The following is a 15553-nucleotide window of genomic DNA, read 5'->3' on the forward strand; positions in this document are numbered from 1 at the left end:
AGTCACTGGAGAAGGATATCATGTTTGGTAAGGTGGAGGGTCAGAGAAAAAGAGGAAGACCCCCAACGAGATGGATTGGACAAGTGACAGCATCGATGGACTCAAGCTTGGAACAGTTGTGAGGTTGGCCCAGAATCGGGCAGTGTTTCGTTCTATTGTGCATAATGTCGCTTTGGGTCGGTACTGACTCAATGGCACCTAATAACAATGCTACCAGAGCTCTTAATGCAGAAGAGGAGAGGGTAAAGAAATGGAACTCAATGTAGTTCCATTTCTAGGAGAACACCATTCTGAAATGTGACTCCAGTTTATTTTGCACATAAGAATTTTTGCTATTATTGCTATTTTTGTAACTTTTAAAACTTTCAATTTTCATAGAACATTTGTAAAAATAGTACAAGAACTTCTGAAAATCCCTTTTCTAAATGTACTGATTAATAATATTTACCTCATGTGCTTCATCGATTGCCTTCTATTATGTGTGTATATATCTAATTTTTCTAAATTACTTGAGAGTATAGAGACTATGTCATTCATGATTTTGAACTTTTGAAAAGCATAGGTCAATTATTTGTCCTTTAATCATAGTTAGACTTGGGCTGGGCAGAACTATCACACTGCCTCATATTAGGAGGTCAATTCTTTCCATTTATCCCTTTAACCCCTTGATTACAGTGATAACTTCCAGGTTTCTCGATTGTATAGTTACAATTTTTCTCTATTTAATAAATAATGTGTAAGCACAGTCCCTGTATAGTGTAGACAATAAACTCACTCAGCTGCTAACTGAAAATTGAGAGATTAGAGTTCACCAACAATGACTTTTGCAAGATCAGCCACTGAAAACTCTATGGAACACAGTTCTACTATGGCATACATGGAGTTTCCATGAGTTGGAATCAACTCCACAACAACTGGTAGATGTGTAGACAGATACTCTGAGACCATGTAACTCTCACGCTACTCAGCACATGTTCACCAATTAACATTCATTGATGGGTTTATGCATTGGGGGTTTTAATGTAGATTTAGTTAGAGAGGGTTTCTATTGGTTGGAGCCTGCTCCATAGCACTTAATAACAATAGTAAAAGTGTTTGGGAATGCCAAACTTGGGAGAAAGATTCCTGGATTGAGTTTTTTTTTTTTTTTTTTTAATGTTTTATTGTGAATTATATGATAGTTTACATGAGAGAACTTTAGTTTTACATTCATTCTATTGCCATGGTTCCAATCCCCTCCATGCATCATCAACCAACCAAAGGGTATATCCTAGAAACCCGCCCCCTACACCTCCCCATTCCCCCACTCCCTCCAGTTTTCGGCCCACAGTCCCTTTCTCTCTCTGGATCCAAAGTCCCCAGCCGCTTTATCACTCTACGTCATCATCGTCTCTGTCTCTATCTCAGGCATCTCTGTTTCTCTGGGTCTGGATTGAGTTTTGTTTCAGCCTAATAATCCCTTACTGACCTCAAATTGATTTCTTCTTTTGTAAATGGATGAGTGGAGGGTTATCATCCTTGGATGAATTTAATTATAAGAATCCTTCTGAATGCTTATTCTAAAGCTGTAGGAAGAGGACTATGGCATCCTGGGAAGGCCAGTTCTAAGAGGTGTGAGGCTATCACATGCTGTGCAAGAACTTTAATATCTCAGACTTCAATTCACTCAAGTACCCAGACGTTTTCTGACCCAGAAAGGTTGCTCCAAAATGACAAACCTGGAGAGGTTTCCATACATGGGTGTTAATCTTTGGCACTCTCCAATCAAGAAGTTGGGACTATGTTACCTCCTTTTGGCTGGACTTGTGCCTGTTTTGGCTAATACAGTATGACAAAAGTGATGCTGTATATGATATAAGGCCATTTAGTTTCCCCCTTGATTTCAAGAACTTTTAATCTTTGAGGTCTGAGGCACCATGTGAGAAGGCAATACTCAATGCTGCCATGATGAGAGGAAGCCCAATCCTTGATATTGGTCCCAGTCAGACCAATATTTGAGTCAGTTCAACCCAAGTACAAAACCTTTGACCAAGAACCCTCCAGATGATTCCAGTATCCAGCTATTGAAATCTTATTAGTTGAGACACTATAAGCGCCAAGTCCACAATGTTTGTGAGCATAATAAAATAGGACATTTTATTTGATGGAGTTTTGCTATGTCTCTTTAGGGCTGTACCATCCTCAAGTGAATTCTAGCTTAATGTTTTCTCTTTCTACTACCCAACCACAAAATACATTTTAAATCAAAATACTATGATATAGTCCGTGTGGTCTATCTTTCCTGTGTCCCCAGGGGAAGTTCTTTTGCCTTTTGTCATTCTTTTGTAATGTCAGCAGCCCTGTAACTATAAGCTTATTTAATCTCAAGTTTATAAAGAACCATGGCATGTTTATGGGACACTGATAACTTCCAAACACAAGTACCTGTAGCAAGAAATGTCACTGTATTCTGATTTTTGAATAGCAGTGATCCTGAAAAGGTGGTGATAAAATGAATTATATAGAGGGAATCATATTTCTCTAGATGTATGCCTTATAAATTTGGAAATAAATTCCAAAGGTTTCTGTTTCTTTTCCTTGACATTAGTGATCAGGTGAATGGGGAGAGTTAGAGTTTATGTATACTCCCTGTGTCTTGACTTGGTTGATGTTGTTGTTGTTGTGTGCCATTGAGTCAGTTCTGATTAATAGTGACCAAGAGTAGAAGAGAGACTGGTGGACTCCGTGAGACTGGTGGGTTTGAAATGCCAAACCTGTGGTGAGCAGTCCAGTATTTATCCTACTGTTGCTCTTGTTGTGTGCCATCGAGTTGGTTCTGACCCATAATGACCCTGTACAGGGTTTCTAAGGAGTGGTTGGTGAGCTGGAACTGCTGACCTTGCAATTGAAACTAACTTTGCAGTCCAGCACTTTAACCCACAATGCCACACCAAGAATCCCATAAAAATGCATCTACTACTTCAGTCTTTTGTCCTTTACCATCACTGGCAAGCAAAACTGAGTGAGGCAGAACTCTAAATAGTCATTTCTTCATTCACTTAACCTAGCAAAAATTACACTAGATTTCAGTGAGTGAGAATGAAAGAAGGCAGGCCTAGTTCTTATACTCATAGAACTTATAGTCAACCTAGCAGGTAGGGTAATGAACAGGTTATTAATAAATCTAGTGAATATCACAGCACTGTGCTTCTCAGAGGAGCCCTGGTCTGAGTTTACAACCCACCAATTGCTCCACAGTCTGTAGAAAGACATGGCTATCTGTTCCTATAAAGATTTGCAGTCTTATTAACTTTGCAGGGCAGTTCTACTCTGACAAGATCTCTGTGAGTCTGATTCAACTCAATGACAGTAGATGAGTGGTAGGTGCTTCTTAAACTCTTTGTAGCAAAGGATTTGTTCTATCTATCTATCTATCTATCTATCTATCTATCTATCTATCTATCTATCTATCATTTTGATTTTCAATATGCCACGAATATATACTTCTTAGTATGTATGATCCTTCCATATGAGATACTTGGGTTCAATTTCTGACCAACTCACCTCAAATATAGCTAATACCTCTCTGTCAGTACAGACTTTCATGATGCTATGATGCTTAATAGGTTTTACTGAAGCTTCTAGACTGAAATTAACTTGGCAATATCTTTGCCAAGAAAAATGGCTTGGCAATATATTCTGGAAATCAGCCTTTTAAAACACTATGGATCACAAAGATCCAATGTGGAACAAATCATGGAGATGAAATAGGATCAGGCAGCGTATTGTTCCATTGTGCATGGGTTCACCATGAGTCAGAGGTCTACTGAATAGCAGCTAACAACAATTGTGAATCACAGAATGCAATCTGAGCCAGTACTATTTGCCACTCACATCTACTAGTTTACAAGACCTGGTGTGGCACTGTAGGATAAGCACTGGACTGGCAACTTTAAGGTTAGCAGTTCAAACCCACCAGCCACTCTCATAAACCCTACAGAGAATCACTATGACTTGATGACACATTACAACAAAAGCAACATACTAGTCTACAGTCCTAGTGGAAATTCTATAGGGTAAGCACTGGACTGAAAACCACAGTGTTGGTACTTCAAACCCACCAGCCACTCCATGGCAGAAAGATGGGTCTTTCCGTTCCTGTAAAAATGTACAACTTCAGGAAGCCATAGACAGGGTCACTATGAGTTGGAATCGACTTGATGGCAGTGGGTGCTGGGTGATATTAGTCTATACCTTGTTTAACAAGATGGTTTCATGGATTACGTCTTTGGATATTCTGATGATATCAGATTTCTCTAAACATATAAATACTTACTTTTAATTTTTATAGTCACTAATGATTAGTCACCTATAGTTGCCTGACAGACTTCAGCCTGTCAGCCACCTTTTCAGTAGCATAGCTATAGAGAAATAGTGGAGGAGGCATTATGTTGTCAGTTACCCTTACTTACAGCTTTCGCAACAGAAATGAGAAAATTGGGCGTAGTTTTCTCACGAGTCACAGTCTATTATGTACCAACTTTTTGTTCTTTAGTTCTCTACTGAACTGAGGAGAATTAAGGAGCAGAGACCTGAGTCACTATCTCATCTCTTAGAATCTATCAGTTGCTAAAAGGTCATACACATTCCTTTCACATTTTTCTAAGGATCATTCATTTCAGGCCTGAAAGGTGGGCACACAGTGTTAATATCTGGTGATCCAGTGTTTGTATAATGATTCTCTAAAGCATTGTGCTCTCTCGAAGGTAAAAAGCAAAAACAAACAAACAAAAAAGGATTCTTAGTTTAGGTTTAAACTCTCCACTCATACAGTTCTCAGTAATATCAGTTTAAATTCCCAGATTTAACAAAAAAAATTATGGCGTGTGAATAAAAAAATTAAGGGTGAACAATTAAGACAAGGGCCATTGAAATATTTGCTAGTTTTTTCCCTAGGGTTTTAAAAACTGGAAAATAATGCCAATTTTATAATTTTGCTGCTTTATGACCTACAGTTGCCCAATAGCTCAGATTAAAAAATGTTTTTGGTTATAATTTCCCCCTAAAATTAAATAATCTAAAAATGCAATAAATTATGCAGCAGATGGGCATAATTTCATCCTGAAACTTTAGGGAGTTTGGTACAAAGGGAGGAAATGAATGTGATCTATTCTAATTTTATGTTTCACACTGACATAGGAAATCTATCGTTGGGAACATTCTGGGGGTACAGTCTCTGGGCCAGATGATATGGTCCATCCATTTCTCTGGCCAGAGAGAAGACTTTATAACAGAGCAGGGAAATCATCTAATCATTGACGTCCTGCCAGCTGTGGAGTGTTTTCACTGAGGAATTGAAACAGCAAATAAAGCCCTGCTACTTGTATCCAGATCTATTTGGGAAAAAAAAAAAAAAAATTCTTACTTTAAAAAAAAAACAAATCCCAAAGAGCAAACAACTACCACCAAACCAGAAATAGAGAAATAGGCCACCCAGTAGTCATTTTCTTTGCTTTTCTTTCAAAATCTCAGTGTTTATTTAATATACCCATAGCCCCAGGATGGAAAAAAACAAAACAAAACACATCATTCACTAGGGTGTTTCACTGTGCCCATCATTTTGAAGACCATTGATGGCACTTATCCAAGTCTGAAAGTCATCACACGGGGCACAGGTGCAGTTGATGTGGCATGACATTGATGCTATATAAAGAGATGTGAGTGACAGAATGAAGGTTGAGGAAATAATGCCTAAGCACTCCAGACACCTAGTGCAAAAAAACACCCAGCCCTCTTGCTACCCTCTACCTTACCAGAGCCACCCGGTGGTCATGGCCACCATGGCTGCTCATCAACTTCAATAGCAATTGGTTGCCTCATGCTCCGTCTGTGACCCAGGTCAAGATAAACATCATATGAGCTAATTCCTACATGACTGTCTAGGATGTAGCTTTACAGGATAGAAGCTTCCATAGGTAGAGTCTATCTGTATACAGAAAAAAAAGATTGAAACCTGACCTGTATGAACCGAACAAAACTCTCACTTAACCATGAACAACAGTACAATCCATGAAGTATTATTCTAAACCAATATCTCAAATTTAAAAATGGAAAAGTATAACAGCCCACCACAAGTGGAAAAAAGCAAAGCTTGTGTCAATTGTAGCTTTGTTATTGTTGCTGTTGTTAAGTGCCATCAAGTAGATTACGTCTCATGGCAACCCTGTACAGAGTTTCTGAGGGGCGACTGGTGAGTTTGAACTGTCGACCTTGTGGTACAAACTGACATTGGGTTGAGTGTTTATCCTATGATGCCACATCAGGATTCCTTGTGTAGCTTAAATAAATTTAATGCCATGAAAAAATCTCAATGTGTCTGAGGGGCTCATTGTCTGAGTGGAAGGCTACTTTCTGGGTCTTAAGGAAGTATTGTGGTAAAGAATGAGTAACAGTTGGGTACATTTTAGGGATGAACAAGTAAGTTCCATCTACCTTGGGTCTCAAGGAGCTCTGGTAGCTCAGTGGTTATGAGTTGGGCTGCTAATCACATGGTCAGCAGTTTGAAACTACCAGCTGTTCTGTGGGAGAAAGATAAGGCTTTCTGCTCTCATAAAGAGTTACAGCCTTGGAAACCCTATATAGGGTTGCTATGAGGCAAAACCAGTTCCATAGCACATAACCACTACCACCACCACCACCATCTTAGGTCTCAGTGTTTAAAGACTGCTATGAAACTTGAGCTATAAATTGTGCCATTTTGGAACTGACTGTACTTCGTATACGCTTTCTATAGCAAACTGTCTGGATGTTCACAATGACTGAGGAGCCCTGTTTTCAGGCAGTAAGAAAAGCACATTTCTGAAGTCTCTCAGTGATGACATGCGTAGAACAAGCAGGAACTGGAGGGTAAGACACCTTGATTCTAGGACTGCAGTAAGGGATTTTGTGAGCTACTAGCTCTTTAGTTCCATTTGGAAAGCAGATGAAAAATGACCCAAGTCAATGGGGTAGTAGGGATGATAGCATTGTATTTTAACCTTTTCTGGCACCAGTGATTACATCATGAGGACAAATAGTCAAAATTACAGAATCCTAAAGTTGTAGTCCACCATTCATTTGTCATTTTGTCATGCTGTGGTGGCTTCTCAGGAACTCTGGTAGCATAGTGGTTATGAGTCGGGCTGCTAACCTCAAGGTCAGCAGTTTGAAACTACCAGCTGTTCTGCAGGAGAAAAATGAGGCTTTCTGGTCCCATAAAAATTGACAGCCTCAGAAACCCTATACAGGGTTACTATGAGTTGGAACCGACTCCATGGCACATAACTACCAACCACCACCATGGTGGCTTGTGTGTTGCTGGAAGCTATGCCACCACTATTTTAAACACTAGCAGGATTACTCATGGTGGACAGATCCCGTGGAGCTTCCAGACTAAGACAGAAAGATGAAGAGACAGAACACTTCTGAAATGCTAACTACTGACAACTTTATGAATAGCAGCAAAACATTATCTGATATATTGCTGAAAGTTGAGCCCCTCATGTTGGAAGTTACTGAAAATATGTCTGGGAATGAACTGTCCCCTCAAAGCAGAGTTGGCTATAATGACATATAAAGAGCAAAGCTTTCAGGCCCTTTATTACCTAATGAGGCACAATTCAAAATAAAAGGAAACAGCTATAGACAATCATTAATAATCAGAAGGTAGAATATATGAATTATGAATCTAGGAAATGAAATATAAAGATTGATATCTTAGGCATTAATGAGCTCTAATGGACTGGTATTGGCTATTTTGAATTGGCCATCATATTGTTTACAATGTTGTAAATGAAAAATTGAAGAAGAATGTTATCACATTCATCATCAACAAGACCATTTAAAAATCTATCTTGAAATACAAATGCTGTCTGTGATAGGATAATATCCATGTACCTACAAGAAAGACCAGCTAACACTGTTTTTGTTAGATGCCATTGAGTTGGGTCTGTCTCATAGCGATCCTGTGCATAGCAAAATGAACCACTACCCGGTCCTGTGGCAACCTCAACATTTTTTACATTTGAATCCATTAGTACTTCAACTGTGTCAGTTAATCTCATAGGGGATTGTCCTTTTTTTGCTGACCCTCCACTTTACCAACTATGATGTCTTTTTCCAGAGACTGGTACCCTCCTGATGATAAGTCTGAAATATGAAATAACAAGTCTTGCCATCAGGGCTTCTAAAGGGCATCTTGGCAGTACTTATTCCAACACAGACTTGTTCTTCTGGCAGTCCATGGTACTTTTAATAATTTCCTCTAACATAATAACTCAAGTGCATCAATTCTTCTACAGTTGTCCTTATATATTATCCAACTTTAACATGTATATGAGACTATTGAAAACACCATGGCTTGAGTCAGATACACCTTAGTTCTCAAACTGACATATTTTCTCTTTAATACTTTAAATAGGTCTTGTGAGACAGATTTGTCTAAAGCAATAATTTGATTTCTTGATTGCTGCTTCCATGAGTGATGATTGTGGATACAAGGGAAATGAAGTCATTGACAGCTTCAATCTTTTCTTCACTTATCAAGATGGTATTTACTACTCTGATTGTGAGGATTTTCATGTTCTTTGCATTGAATTGCAATCCATACTGAAGGCTGTGGTCTTTGATTTTCATCAGTAAGTATTTTAAGTCCTCTTTGTTTCCAGCAAGCAAGGTTGGATCATCTTCATTTCGTAGGTATTTAAAGAGTCTTCCTTCAATCCCGATGCCACATTCTTGATATAATCCAATTTCTCAAATTATTTGCTCAGTATACAGGTTGAATGAGTATGGCAAAAGGATATAACATTGTTGCACACCTTTCCTGATCTTAAGCTATTCAGTGTCTGCTTGTTCTATTCAAAATACTACCTCTTGGTTTATGTACAGGTTCCTCATGAGCACAATAAGTGTTTATGGAATACCCATTTGGCAATGCTACCCATAGCTTGTCTTGATGTACATAGTTGAAAATATTTTACATAGTCATTAAAGCACTAATAAACATCTTTCTGGTATTCTCTATTTCCAACCAAGATCCATCTAACATCAGAAATGATACCCTTATTCCACACTCTCCTTTGAATCTGGCTGAAATTTCTGGAAGTTCTCTGTCAATGTACTATTGCAGCCATTTAAAAATTATCTTCAACAATATTTTGTTTGCATATGATATTATGACATTATTCAATGATTTCCACATTCTGTTAGGTCACCTCTCGTTGGAATGAACTCAAATATGGATCTCTTCCAATAGGTTGGCCAGATATCTGTCTTCCAAATTTCTTGGCATTGATGAGTGAACACCATCAGTGTTGCATCAGCTTGTTGACAGATTTCAATTTGCATTTTGTCAATTCCTGGAGTCCTCTTTTTTTTTTTTTTGCCAATGCTTTCAGTATAGCTTGGACTTTCTTTCTTTCTTTCTTTTTAAGGTTTTTATTGTGAATTGAGTCAAAGTTTACAGGGCAGGCAGATCATCAGTTTTACATTCAACAAATCATACACCTTGTTTAATTACAGTGATTATAATCCCCTCCAAGTACCATCAGTTACCAATGCTTCTCTCTATTCACGTTACCCTTTTTTTTTTTTTTTTTTAAAACTCAGGCATATATAAAAATTTACACTACCAATGGGCACATTCTGCAAGTCTGCCTCCTGGCCTCCAGCTCTCAGGCTTTTTTAAGCAACATAAAAGATGACTATACACATGTAACTCATCAGATCAAATACACAGGAAGAAAGTTGACTATATGTGTGGGAAAGACAGGGGAAAAGCTCAACATCATCAAAACAAAATCAGAAGCAGACTGTGATACAGACCATCAATTGTTCATATTCAAGTCCAGGCTGAAGCAAATTAAAACAAGTTTATGAAAGCCAAAATATGACCTTGAACATATCCCAACTGATTTTAGAGACCATCTCAAGAACAGATTTGATGCATTACAAAGTAATGACTGAAGACCAGAAGAGTTGTGGGATGGCATCAAGAACATCATACAGGAAGAAAGCAAAAGGTCATTAGGTAAACAAGAAAGAAGTGAAAGACCAAAATGGACATCAGAAAAGACTTAGAAAATTACTCTTGAATGTGGAGAAGTTGAAGCCAATGGAAGAGAAAAGAAAGTAAAAGAGCTCAGTGGAAAATTTCAAAAGGCAGCTAGGCAACTATTATAATGAAATGTGTAAAGACCTGGAGTTAGAAAACCAAAAGGGAAGAATACACTCAGCATTTCTAAAGCTTAAAGAACTGAAGAAAAACTTCAAGCATCAACTTGCAATATTGATGGATTACATAGGCAAAATATTGAATGATGCAGAAAGCATCTAAAGAAGATAGAACGAAAACACAATCACTGAGCTAAAAGAAATATTTAAATGTTTTAAGATATAGACTATGATCAAAAATTGATGTTATATTTCCTTTTCCTACTATTGTAAAATTGAAACTTGAGTTGGATAGAAAGGAATGTTGGGAAACATGATTACAGAAGCTTGTAAGCTTGTCTTCAGCCTATAATTAATTGGAATACCTAAAGGGGTTCTAGAACTTGCCCAGTGAAATAGGCCTCCTGAGGAGCTTTTGCAGTGTATAAGACCTTAGGTGGAATCCTGAGTCCTATCCAGAACCTTCTGAGGTGGGACATTACCACTAGAAAGGACAAGCAGACCAGCCTGGAACAGCTAGAGTGACAAAAGATACATCTTCAAAGAAAGATCATCAGGAAAAACCCAACAAACAAAAATGGCAGTATAACTGGTTACTACAAGAATAAGCAAGTTGTTCACAGGGAAGCCGTCAAGGCAAGCAATCAAGTTCCTTCAGGACACACCCCTCTCTGAGACTGAAACTCAAAGGGAACACATGAGCAGGCATGTAAGGTTGCTGGTGCCCATGTTGATCTACTGGTGAGTGGAAGAGGGGGAAATCCAGCAATGAAGAAATGGGCTGAGTTCAAACATGTTACACAGACTACTGTGGACCTGGAGATGAGAGAGTGAAGAAGAGCTGGTTGGTCCAAAATATGGTGAGACGTGGAGATAACTGAGCCTATGGATAAGGACATAACCACAGAGGTCTAGGGCTGAGAGTGAAGCAACCAGCTGATATGGATAGGGATGGGCAACTTAGACATTAGCTACCTAAAATGAGGGAGTGATAAAGGCACGAAGTGACTGGCTTACAAGGTTTCAAGTGGGGGCTTAGTTTAACAGTGTGTGGGGAAAGAAAGAGTTCCCACTGAATAGTTTTCATCTTGTCTAGATGGGTCTGGTTAAAAGAGATGGGGATAAGATCTTATTGAATAAGATGGGGATAAGATCAATAGTGAGTAATTGTTATCATGACTAATTACAAATCTCACAATTGTAAAGGTAGAATTTTTGTAACAAAAAACTGGTTAATCTTACAGTCCAGAAACAAAGGACCCTAGGATCATAAAGGGAGAAGAGCACATATGGAATGCAAGACCTTATACAGAGAAGCAGCGACACCAGAGATAGAGGGAGAGATGGGAACACAGAGAGAGGGAGCAGCTGAGGACTCCAGATTCATGGGAAGTGAGGTACTAACAACTTTAAAAAAAAGGGGGGCATTTGCAATGAATAAGTCATTGACATTGCAAAATTCTATCATGTAATGTCCAGCAGAATTTCTATCACCAAGGCCATATTTTCCAATTATTATTCCTTCCTCTTTGTTTCCAGTTTTTGTATTCCAATCATGAGTAATTATCAGTACACCTTGATTACATATTTGATAAAATTCAAACTGAAAAGGTTGATTTTGTTGTTAGGTGCCAACTCATAGTGACCCTATGCACTACAGAACAAAACACTGCCTAGTCTTGCACCAACCTCACAATTTTTGCTATATTTGAGCCTATCATTGCTGCAAATGTGCCAGTGCATCTCCTTGGGGTCTTCCTTTATTTCTCCCATTTTACCAAACACGATACTCTTCTCTGGGGTCTGGTCCCTCCTGAACAATAGTTCTGAAATATGAGCAACAAAGTCTGACCATTCTGGCTTCCATGGAGCATTTTGGCTGTATTGCTCACAACACAGATTGGGCTGGTCTTTTGGCATTTCATGGTACTTTTAATATTCTCCTCCAACACCATAGCTCAAATGCATCAATTATTCTATGATTTTCTTTATTCACTGTCCAACTTTCACATGCATATGAGGTTATTGAAAATACCATGGTTGGGTCAGGTGCACCTTAGTCCTCAACACTTTAAAAAGGTCTTGTGCAGCAGATTTGCCTAATGCAATATGTCATTTGACTTCTTGACTGCTGTTTCCATAAGTGTTGATGGTTGAACTGAGCAAAATGAAGTCTTTGACAACCTCAATCTTTTCTCCATTGATATAGATGTTGTTTATTGGATTTTTGTTTTCTTTATGTTGAGGTGCAACCCATACTGAAGACTATGGTCCTTGGTATTAATCAGTAAGTATTTTAAGCTCATTGTTTTCAGAAATATTTTAAGTATTTTAAGCTCATTGCTTTCAGAAATAAGCTTGTATTATCTGCATATTACAGATATTTCTTCCCCCTCTCCTGATGCCATATTGTTTTTCATATAATCCAGCTTCTTAGATTATATGCTTAGCATAAATATTGGATAACTATGGTAAAAGAATGCAACACTGGCACACATCTTTTCTAATTTAAAACAATGCAGTGTTCCCTTGTTTTGTTTGGGCAACTGCCTCTTGGTCTATGTACAGATTCCTCATAAACACAATCAAGTGTTCTGGATGCCATTTTCTGCAATTCTGCCCATATCTTATTATGATCAATACACATGAAAGGCTTTGTGTAGTTAATAAAGCACAGGCAAACATCCTTCTGGTATTCTCTGCTTTCAGACAAGATCCATCTGATGTTGTCCCTCGTTCTACATTGTCTTCTGAATCTGACTTGTTGCACTGGAAGTTTTCTGTCAATGTATTGTTGCTGCCATTTTTGAACTATCTTTAGCAAAATTTTGCTTGTATGGAATATTAATGATATTGTCTGATGATTTCTACATTCTGTTTGGTCATGGCTGTTTTGATTTGGCACAAATATGGATCTCTTCTGGTGAGTTGGCTAGACAGTTGTCTTCCAAATTTCTTGGCATAGATGAGTGAGTGCCTCCAGTGCTACATCAATTTGTTGAAAGATTTCTATTTGTATTCCATCAATTCCTAGAGACTTGCTCTTTGCCAATGCTTTCAAGGTACCTTGGGCTTCTTCCTTCAGGATCATTGACTCTTGATCATATGCTACCTCTGCAAATGGTTGAACATCAATCATCACTTTCAGGTAAAGTGACTGTGTATTCCTAATTCGTAGAATTCTTCAGTTACTTCATCTCTGGCTGTGGTGTTTGGTGTGTAACTTTTGAATAATAGTATTATTAACTGGTCTTCCTAGTTGGCATGTGGATATTATCCCATTACAGATTCTATTGTACTTTAAAATAGAACTTAAAATGTTCTTTTGGACAATGAATGTGATGCCATTCCTGTTGAATTTTTCATTGCCAACATAGTAAACCATAAGATTGTCTGATTCAAAATTGCCAATACTAGTCTATTTCAGCTCACTGATACCTAGGATATCAATACTTACGTATTCTATTTCATTTTTGAAAACTTCTAATTATTCTTGATTCATACTTCATACTTTCCATGTTCTGATTATTAGTCAATGTTTGCAGCTGTTTTTTCTCATTGTGAGTTGTATCCCATTCACAAATGAAGATTCTAAACTTTGCTCTAATCTGTTATCATGGCCAACACTACTTGAGGTGACAGCTCTTCCATTCCTATTTTGAGCTCATTTCTCAGCACTATATCTGACAATGTTCCTCTGCTATTCATAAGGTTTTCGGTGACTAAACATTCTACCTCCTTCTTTCTAGTCTGACTCAGTCTGGAAGCTCTGTTGAAATCTTTACACCATAGATGACCCTGCTGGTATTTAAAATACTCATCACATAGCTTATGGCATCATAACAATATACAAATCACCACACTATGACAACCTTTGTAGAATCACTGAACAATATCAGTAACATCACATACAATTAAAATTTTGCTTAAGATATTTTAAGAACAGCTGCAGCAGTACATCTACAGATGGCTGCCAGAAATTTAATCCAGATTCAGAAGAGGGCATAGAATAAGATATATCATTTCTGATATCAGATGGATCTTGACTGAATGCAGAGGATACCAAAAAGATATTTACTTGTGCTTTATTGGCCATGCAAAGGCATTCAACTGTGTGGATCATAACAAACTGTAGATAACATTGAGAAGAATGAGTATTCTTGAACACTCAATTGTTTTCATGAGGAGCCTACACATCAATCAACATTATTGTTGTTGTTGTTAAGTGGCATCGAGTCGATACCAAATTATAGTGACCCTATATAGGGTTTCCAAGGAGTGGCTGGTAAGCTTGAACCACCGATCTTGTGGTTCAAAATGATCTTGAAGTCCGGCATATTAACCCAAAGCACCACACCAAGTCTCTACATAGACCAATAGGCAGTTATTAAAACTGAATAGTTTTAAATCAGTAAAAGTGTGCATCATAGTTGTATCCTTTCATCATACTTATTCAATCTTTATGCTGGGCAAATAATCCGAAAAAACTACATTATATGAATAAGAACATGGCATCGATATTGGAGGAAGACTAATCAACAACATGTGATATTCAGATGAGACAACATTGTTTGCTAGAAGCAAAAAGGATATGAAATACTGATGAACATCAAATTCAATACAGATTGTATCACAATGTAAAAAAAAAAGTGAAGTTTCTCATATCTGAATCAATAAATAACATCATGATAAACAGAACAGATTTTCAAAGGTTTTAGTTTACATGGATCTCCAGTCAACTCTCACAGAAGCAACAGTCAAGAAATCAAATGGCTTATTGCTTTAGGCAAATCTGCTGCATAAGACCTCTTTAAAGTGTCAAGTAGCAAAGATATCACTTTAAGGAGTAAGGTATGCTGACCTAACCTGTGATATTTTCTGTTGCCTCATATGCATGAGAAAACTGGAGAATGCATAAGGAAGACTCTAGAAGAATTGATGCATTTAGATTGTGATTTTGGTGAAAATAGTGAATTGGTGAAAATATGGACTGCCCTGTGAAGATGTAAAGCCTTGAAAATCCTATAAAGGGTTGTTATGAGTCAGAACCAATTCGATGTCACTTAACAATGACAACAAATGGACTGCCAGAGGAATGAACATATCTTTTTGGGAAGAAGTAATAGCCAGATTGCTCCTTAGAAGCAATCTTTTATATTTTGGACATGCTGTCAGGAAGGACCAGTTCCTGGAGAATGAAATCATGTTTGGTAAAGTGGAGGGTCAGTGAAAAATAGGAAGACCCTAAATGAGATGGATTGACACAAAGGCAACAATAATGGCTCAAAGGTAACAATTGTGAGACTGGTACAAGACAGTCAGTGTCTCAAAGATAACAATTGTGAGACTGGTACAAGACAGT

The sequence above is a fragment of the Chrysochloris asiatica genome, unplaced genomic scaffold, assembly GCF_000296735.1.
Source record: "Chrysochloris asiatica unplaced genomic scaffold, ChrAsi1.0 scaffold00016, whole genome shotgun sequence".
NCBI classification, from domain to species: domain Eukaryota; kingdom Metazoa; phylum Chordata; class Mammalia; order Afrosoricida; family Chrysochloridae; genus Chrysochloris; species Chrysochloris asiatica.